The sequence below is a fragment of the Cyprinodon variegatus genome, unplaced genomic scaffold, assembly GCF_000732505.1.
Source record: "Cyprinodon variegatus isolate N-32 unplaced genomic scaffold, C_variegatus-1.0 Scaffold0, whole genome shotgun sequence".
Taxonomy (NCBI): domain Eukaryota; kingdom Metazoa; phylum Chordata; class Actinopteri; order Cyprinodontiformes; family Cyprinodontidae; genus Cyprinodon; species Cyprinodon variegatus.
Window position 1 is genome coordinate 3,241,643 of NW_015150453.1, and position 8,190 is coordinate 3,249,832.

At 35.1% G+C, this 8,190-nt stretch overlaps 1 protein-coding gene across 2 annotated transcripts in view; it reads right to left on the reverse strand.

Moving 5' to 3' along the window:
• The window catches only part of LOC107084972 (leucine-rich repeat and immunoglobulin-like domain-containing nogo receptor-interacting protein 1), a 30,916-nt gene that overhangs the window by 11,865 nt on the left and 10,861 nt on the right, over positions 1 to 8,190 (reverse strand). Inside the window, exon 1 of one of the 2 annotated variants that reach the window (XM_015375257.1) lies at positions 2,350 to 2,403. The exons of the other annotated variant lie outside the window; for it this stretch is intronic. The gene's annotated coding sequence lies outside the window, so the exon portion shown is untranslated. Of the gene's footprint in view, positions 1 to 2,349; positions 2,404 to 8,190 lie in introns of those variants that run through there. 2 annotated transcript variants of the gene reach the window in all.

Genomic DNA, 8,190 nt, shown 5'->3' on the forward strand with positions numbered 1-8,190 from the left:
GTAAAGTGCCTTGAGATGACGTGTTTTGAATTGGCGCTATCTAAATAAACTGAATTACATTGACATTTATTTTCTGTGTTTTTTATTTGTCTCTTCTTTCTTTTCAAACCCCCAGTCAGTGGATGATGGCTGGGTTCTGTATGAGGTTGCTTCCTATAGAAGGGAGCCATTTTCTCCACTGTAACCTTAAGTTAACCCAGGAGGAGGCATTTCAGCAATATCAGATTCAATTGGTTTAGCTTTTTCAGACTAGTTTGTTTACAAATTAAAAGTTACAAACTGATTTTGCCTGCATTGATGATAGCACCTGGCACAGATGGTAGTACCAGATTTCAATGGTTTTAAAGGCATCACAATAAACAATCACATCCTCACTCTATGATGTCCTCATAGTCTACATTTATGAAATTAGTGTCATCTTGGTTGACATCTATGACTCTGAGAATTATTTTCTCTGTCATGACTACAGGACACAAAGAAAAAAGAAGGGAAATGCATTTAATCAAATCTGGCTTCACTGGAAAAATACATCACCCCCAATACATTACCATATCTGATTTTTTTTTCTATTCCTTTGTGACTTTTATGTCAAACAGTTTCTCCGCCATGTTGTGATGAAACATGTAACTTGAAACTGACAATTTATGCATATTTTTAATTTCACTTTGCTAATCACTTTGTCTGTTTTCATCACAGCAAATTAGGGTCAGACAATATTTCAATATCAGTAGAGGTGCCATGATTGCTCATTTTTGACTGATCACTGATTCCTGACCTTTTAAAAGCCAGACCTGCTAATTCACACTTTTACAGATACAAATTTTATTTTCTTTATCTGACACTGTCAGTTGTTACAAGATCATAAGACACCTGCAATATTTCAAAGTTATCTCTGAAAGACACTCATCAGTACCAGTGAAACAATAAAAATGGCTGAAAAAACTAATCTCAAATGTAAATCAAAGATTTGGGCATTGACAGTGGAATGTTTTTAGACTCTAGATTTGCAGAGGTAGATAAGATCAGTGGGGATCACTAATCTCCCAAAATAACTAAAAAATCATGGTCAATTAGTGCATATTTTTGTTCAATAACAGTAATATGACATGTTCGATATTTAAACATACATTGCAGGCTATAATTAAAGCATTTGTCACATTCCTGGTTTATGTAGTTCTATATGTTTTGTTTTGCTTCCAAAATGTTCTAATGGAGAATTTTTATATAAACATGGCAAAAATAATTTTCATATATTTCTTTAGGCATCTGTTGTGGGCATCCTTAACAGTCTAAGGCTTTTATTTTGTTTATATCAATACAGAAATAAAATTTTATTGAGCTAGATTGTGTAATACTGTATTTTAAGATTTAAGTTTTGCCCATATTGTCCAGCCTTAAAACCAATGTAAAAAAATTAACAGTTTTGGATTATCCTTTTTCTGCACATAATATTGGATACTAGTGAAACAGAAAGAAGGTTTACAAGACTTTAACTGTTCTAGAGAGATGAGTTAATCAGTAAAAGGTAAAGAGATGGATTATACTTCCTCAAGTGTGACATAAATGCATTAGTACCCAACACCCAAGGAATTTTCTTTTCAAAAATGTTTTTTTTTTTTCTCGAAAACATCATAGGTAGGAATTATTTGACTCATTTTATTATAGTTATATTTTAATAATCTGCAGGGGAAAATGCTTCTCAGGATCTCTGGAAATACGTTTTTAGATCCATAAATGGACAATGTCTTAGATATAAAAGAGATCTTTTTAAAGTTTATTAGGCAAAAAGTTGATCATCATCCTAAAGGGCCTATTTCTTCTGTAAAGTTAGTACATATTTCATCCACAAGGGGAAAATATATGCATAGATTCTCAAAAATCTGTGTTTGGCTTTAAATCCTCTACATAGTTCTGTTATTGCCGGGCTTAATGTTATGATCCAACAATTGGAAAATGAGATCATGTTTGGCAGGTCAAAATTAGGCCTCTTTTGTTGTCATATTATCCCCTTTGTGATGTTACAGTCTAATGTCTTTACATAATGCAGGTGGACATTACGTAATGTATGTGGCGCCGGACATTTTATGGACAATGTGGAGGTAATGCAAGGCCCTTTAAATTTCATTATGTTTTAATAAGGCCATGACCAGAGCTATTTGAATAGCCACATTAATGTGAATATTGGATTGCCCGAAAATGACGCAAAATATGTCCATATGACGTCAAACTTCCCTTAAATATTATGAATGATGTTGCTTGGGAACATAAAGTGACTTTAAATAAAGACATGTTACATCTGGGGTGTGCTGCAGTGCTCTCACCATAAATGTTTAAAGAAATTTCACTCACGGCACTTTGAGCTTCTCACAGTTTGTTGGTTAACCACTTTGATGTTGTTCCACATTACTCAAGTGTAGCACCTGCAATATTAATAATTGTGCAATTAAATGAGGACAGGGAATTAGTCTAAGCACAACGCCTAAATAATGTGACAAATTAGGCCAACTCAGCTAGCAGAAATGACGTTTTGGATCCATAATTGTATATCAGAGAAATGACAGGAGGCCATGCATTAAAGGTGAGCTTACTGGTGGGAAATTGAGGACTAAAAACCAGAAACAGGTCGTTTGTTATAGACTCACTGTAATTTAGGGCAATGCACCTACTTATCATAGTTGCGCTCATCTCTTTATGAAACTGCTTACCGCCTGGTACTTGGTGTTAAATGCATGACCTTAACCTTTTAATTTAAAAGAAGATCACCTGAATAAAAACAAATAAATTTAATAACCTGCAGAAAGACACACACAAATACACATATATCCTCATATTACCTGGCTGTGAGGAGCATGCAGTGACTCACTGATTTCAATCGATTTCCTTTTACTTTTAACCTTTTCTATGCCCTGACCACAGCCCTAAAATGTTACAAATACAAACCTGATCCACAATGAGACCTAAATCCAATTCCCTTAACATCAGTCCTACACCCCAAAATACAGTGTGAGGACCATGGAAATGCCGCTTTGTGACAAATGGCCTTTACCGTTCAAGAAAACCAAAAAATATGGTCCTCACTTGGTGGTCCTCACCTCACCCACATAGGACTGTCAGTGATCTCATTATTTATCCTGAGCCTATTACCATATATGCCAAACTCTACCCTTAATCTAAATTATTAGATTAATCTATTCTAATAAATTAATTTACACCATATCTCTAAACCTACCCCCTAAAATGAGGTTCAACACATGCAGACTGGGCTTTGGCCTCCTATACTAAAACATTTCCATAATAGGTAAGCATAAACAAGTATGCACACCCAAACCCAACCACACACAAAGATGCACATATCAGGGAACAGTTTGGGTGTTCCTCTTTGGCTGCCTGGATGTTTATCTGAGAGGACCTGCTTTCCATCTAAACTAGACTCATGAATAACAGCATGAAAGGAGGAAACTGGGGAACTGACCAAGGTCCTGAACCAAACCTCTAACAAGATGTATTGTACGCTTAACATGTTAAGATTCTTTGGATCATGAAATCAAATTATAACAAGTACCAAAAAACAATCAAATGAAGTAAGATAAAAAGCTTTTGTTGTAGTTTGTGTCAAAACCTGAATGTGCAACATAAGATTATTATAAGTAACTGTAACAAAAGCCTTATTTGAGGTAAAGAAAAGGCAAATTTCAAAAGTTTTCACTTGAAAAAAATAGTTCTGAGATCTAATATGCTCTTTAGAGGGAAAACTGCAATCAAGACATGAACAACTGATCCCGAACATCTCCAGTCAATGAAAAAACTCACAGATAAGTTTAAATTGTAGTAAATAAAATAAAACTGGATAAAATGAATAGAACTGAATAAATGTAATATAAATCCCTGTATTTTCCTGCAATGGTGAAATTCACTCTCGGCATTTGACTCATTCCCTTGTGGAGCAGTGTGCTGCCACTGTGTGGCACTCAGGGAGCAGTGTGGGGTTAAGGGTTTTGCTGAGGAACCCAGAGTGGAGGCTGCAGGGATTGAAACCGGGTACTTGCAACCTTCTCAGAGCACAAGCACACTGCTCTAACCACTAGGCCAACACTCCCCAATAGAAAAGAATAGAGTGGAACAGAGTATAATAGAGTAGAATAGGATACAATTATCTTTCCTGTCCCTTATTTGGAAAATTCAGGCATGACAGCGGCAGAAACGTAGACAAAAGACACCAGTCTTAAACACAAGAGATTAAATTAGTGTAGTTAGATAACTACACTTTCGTTACAGTATGCAACAAACGAAACTTACATAATTACTTTATCCAAATACAACTGATCAATGCAATCTCTCAGATGGTCCTTCCGGGACACCCCATGGCAGACGGCTTCATCCAATATCCTAAAAATTCACTGCAAAGGTAAAAAATGTCTACGAGGTGAAAAGGCCAGCAACTTGTGGAAAAAATAATAGTTTGTGCTCCTGTCCTTCAAACCTAAACCTCAAACCAAACATTTAATTCTAATACTGCCTCACTGGTCATGAGGGACTCCAGCTATGATATTAACAGGGCAATATTCAGGTTTACTCAATCTGATTTTGGAATATTATTTTCCATGCTTAATCTCATGGTCGTCTTGAACTAGGCAGCAAATCTAAGGCCTTTAACCCTCTAGCCTTTTTCAAAAAAAAAAAAAAGAAAGAAAATTGCCTATGGGGGAGATCATTTCATCTTTGCTTACTGAAGAAAAGATAACTAAAAGTCCAGAAAACCACTATTTATAGCTTGTTTGATACAACTGGACACACATCCCCAGTACTAGATGGATTAAAGACTGAATATGTAGGTGGAAAGGCAGACTGAAGATTAAATGTGGGAAGAAATCATTCTCAAAGTGTGGATTAATGTGAGAAATCTGCTTTTTACAAAATTGCATTTAGCAATAAAACAGACTCCAAGAGATGTTTTTCTTTAAAGGTAACAAAGCCAAAGGAGACGGGCATAGGCCAATATCATGGAAGGTTCTACATTAAACATTGCTTTATACTCTCTGTATAATAGGACTTCTTTTTGTCAAGATTTCTGCAACAAAGGAAATGGTGTTTCTAAAGCAAAGAGATACATTAGTAAAAAGAGGAAGAAAGAAAGAAATGCTGGGAGAGAGCTTTGGTAAACCTTTACCATTCACAATGCCAAAGGTGCGACAAAAGCCCCAAGGTCAGATGCATTGAAGTTCCTGACCTGATTTCTTCATGCTTTCAAAAAAGCCATTTTTTTGTTTGCCTCCACAGTCTTCATGCAATAAATTTGAAAAAAATGGACACACTTTAGTGCAGCTCCTATGAAATGACACTTGTAAATATATGCTTGTTTGAATGGGTTTAGCAGAGATGGTTTGGCCTTTAAAGTAACTTTATGACACATGTTCACATCTCCAGAATAGAGTTCCGTTGGAATTTGATTTCTATTTACTTTGAAGAAAATATTAAAGTGATAACGCACATGCACCCCTATTAGTGACAGGTAAACCACATATACAAACAGATTTAAGGCATGATGGCAATTAAAGCAAAACAGTGATATATAATGAAATAAAAGTCCAGCTATCAGCCTGATGTAATATATTTATATTTTTTAATAATGCTTAAAATGGCCTGATGTTCAGATGCTTCAGTGAGGTCATCGTGCAGTGAAATAGTGGAGGTCTTCAGGAAGTTTTAAAATTGCTTTAAAGGGCAACAATCAATAGTGAGCTGTATAAAATTTTTAGGTTTAAGTCAAAACAATTATTTGTAAATAAAAAAAAAAAAAAAAAAAATTGTTTTGTATAATAGTAATAAAAACAGGGGAATACCCATAGAAATATCAAGGTGATGATTGACAACTACGACATTTCTTCAGAATCAGTAATTAATTTTTTTTAGCATATTAATTGACAATAAACTGTCCCCGAAACCCCACATTACAGTGTTTCATCTAAATTTGCTAGAAACATTAGTATTTGGGGTCAAATCTGTTATGGTCTGGATAAAAGAAAATATCTATGCTCTCTGATCTCCCCCTACATTCATTATTGCAGTATCATCTGGGCAAGCAGTCATTAGACTAAGTTTTACTCTGTTCATCTCCATCAGAAACGCTGTTATGGATTATTTCTCATTCAGCTTACTTAGCCAGCTCACAACCTCTTTTCCAGGAATTACATATTCTTAGTGTAGTTCAGGTAAACTTTCTTCATGTTGCTCCGTTTGTCTACAAAGCAATTAATCAATTGTTTCTCCCAGATTCAATATTTGTTTAGAAGGATCATTAAAATCATGATTATGATAGAAGAAATCAAAATTTACTTTTCCTTCCATTCACTCATATATCTTTATCTTAATTCATTCTACAACCCAGAGGAGCTAAGCTCTTTAATAAGCTTCCTGCAGATTCCTTTGACATCCCACTCAATGTTTTCAAGCAGGCAGTCAAACAGCATTCAAAAATCCAACTACCATGGCTGCAATGCAGTAATTATCTTTACTTGATGTATTTCATACTATTATCATCATTATATGTTTTTTTAGGTCCTACTCTTTATTTTATTATTTTTTTTCTGTGAAGCCTGTGTTTGCTAACATGTTGATACGATACACTGATCTGCAGAGATGGCAAAAGTACTCACTTTCCGTACTTGAGTAAAAGTACAGATACTTGTGTTAAAAAATACTCTGGTAAAAGTGGAAGTACTGATTAAACTTCTTTACTCAAGTAAAAGTAACAAAGTACAGGCTTGTAAATGTACTTAAAGTATAAAAGTAAAAGTAGAAACCACTTTTTTCATACCGTTGCCTACATTTTAAATGGATGTCTGCCAATAGGACTAGATCTCCGTTGTGTTCATTTTCAATCATCTCGTCGTCCATGCTACTATGCTAACGCCACCGCCACCAAGCTGCAATGATTTGCCGCGAATGAATACCGCCGAATCTGTCGATTCATCTTGTAGTGGTGCGTCAAATGCAACGTAGATTCCCATCCAATTAGATTGAATTTGGTATTGATGACGTGAAAAATAATAACGGTAACTCCATTGAAATGATTCAAAACTAAAGTAACGAGCCAATTTTTTAAAATGTAAGGAGTAGAAAGTACAGATATTTGTGTAAAAATGTAAGGAGTAGAAGTAAAAAGTCGACATAAAAGTAAGTAGTAAAGTAAAGTAAAAATATCAGAAAAATCTACTTGAGTACAGTAACGAAGTATTTGTACTTAGTTACTTCCCATCTCTGCTGATCTGTTTATTTAGTTTTGTCCTTCTGTGTGCTCAATTATGTAAAGAGATTCTAACCAAGCCAATCAGTCAGGGAGACTCTTCATTGGACCTTGTCAATGCTTTTCTCTATTTTGAGTGTTGTTTTTTCTATTATTATTATTGTGTGCCATATATAAAAATAAAAAGCTTTCAGCTTCCTTTCACCCGCTCTTGACAAATCTCCATAGATTCTCTATGAAGTTTAGGTCAGGTAGAATTCTGGCAAATCCATTTGAGGGTTAGGGTTTAAATTGTTCAATCACAGTCATTTAAGCAATTATTGGTACCTTTTGGTTTTGTTTTGCAGGTACCAGGTACTGCTGACAAATGAAATCAGTATCTCCAAGTTTGTCAGCAGAAGAAAACATAAAGTGCCTTAACATTTGCTGGGACACAGGAAAATGGCTGAGTCATTTTTTCATTGTTTAAAGAATTTTCCTTTAAAAGAGCCTTTTGCTCAACTCTAAATTCACAGAGTAATGCCCATTAGGAAGAGTAGGAGAAAACTTTCAGAAAAAAAAAAACAATATAGAGGGTAAAGCTTGAGTAAAGTTTGTTTTCCTCCGCGATCTTAGTTCTAGTTTCTCTCATCATTTATTCTGTGATGATGAGGTTTTGAAGGCTCCTGGTGAGGTGTGGCGGTTGAACAAAGGTAAAGCAATGAAGGAGGCCTCAGTCTGAACTTTTCTGCATCCTTATCCATCTCTCTCAAACCCATTTTCTGTCAGACTACTTTTGAATAAAGACTACTGGAGCCAAAAAAAGAGCTGGAGATTTAAAGCTACAGTGTGTAATAATTACAGGGATATACAGTCAGAAATGTAATACATAACTATGTTATTCATCATCATCTACGAGCTCAGCCTCTTAGCCTTAATATTTGCGTTGCCTTAGAATTCGTTATTTA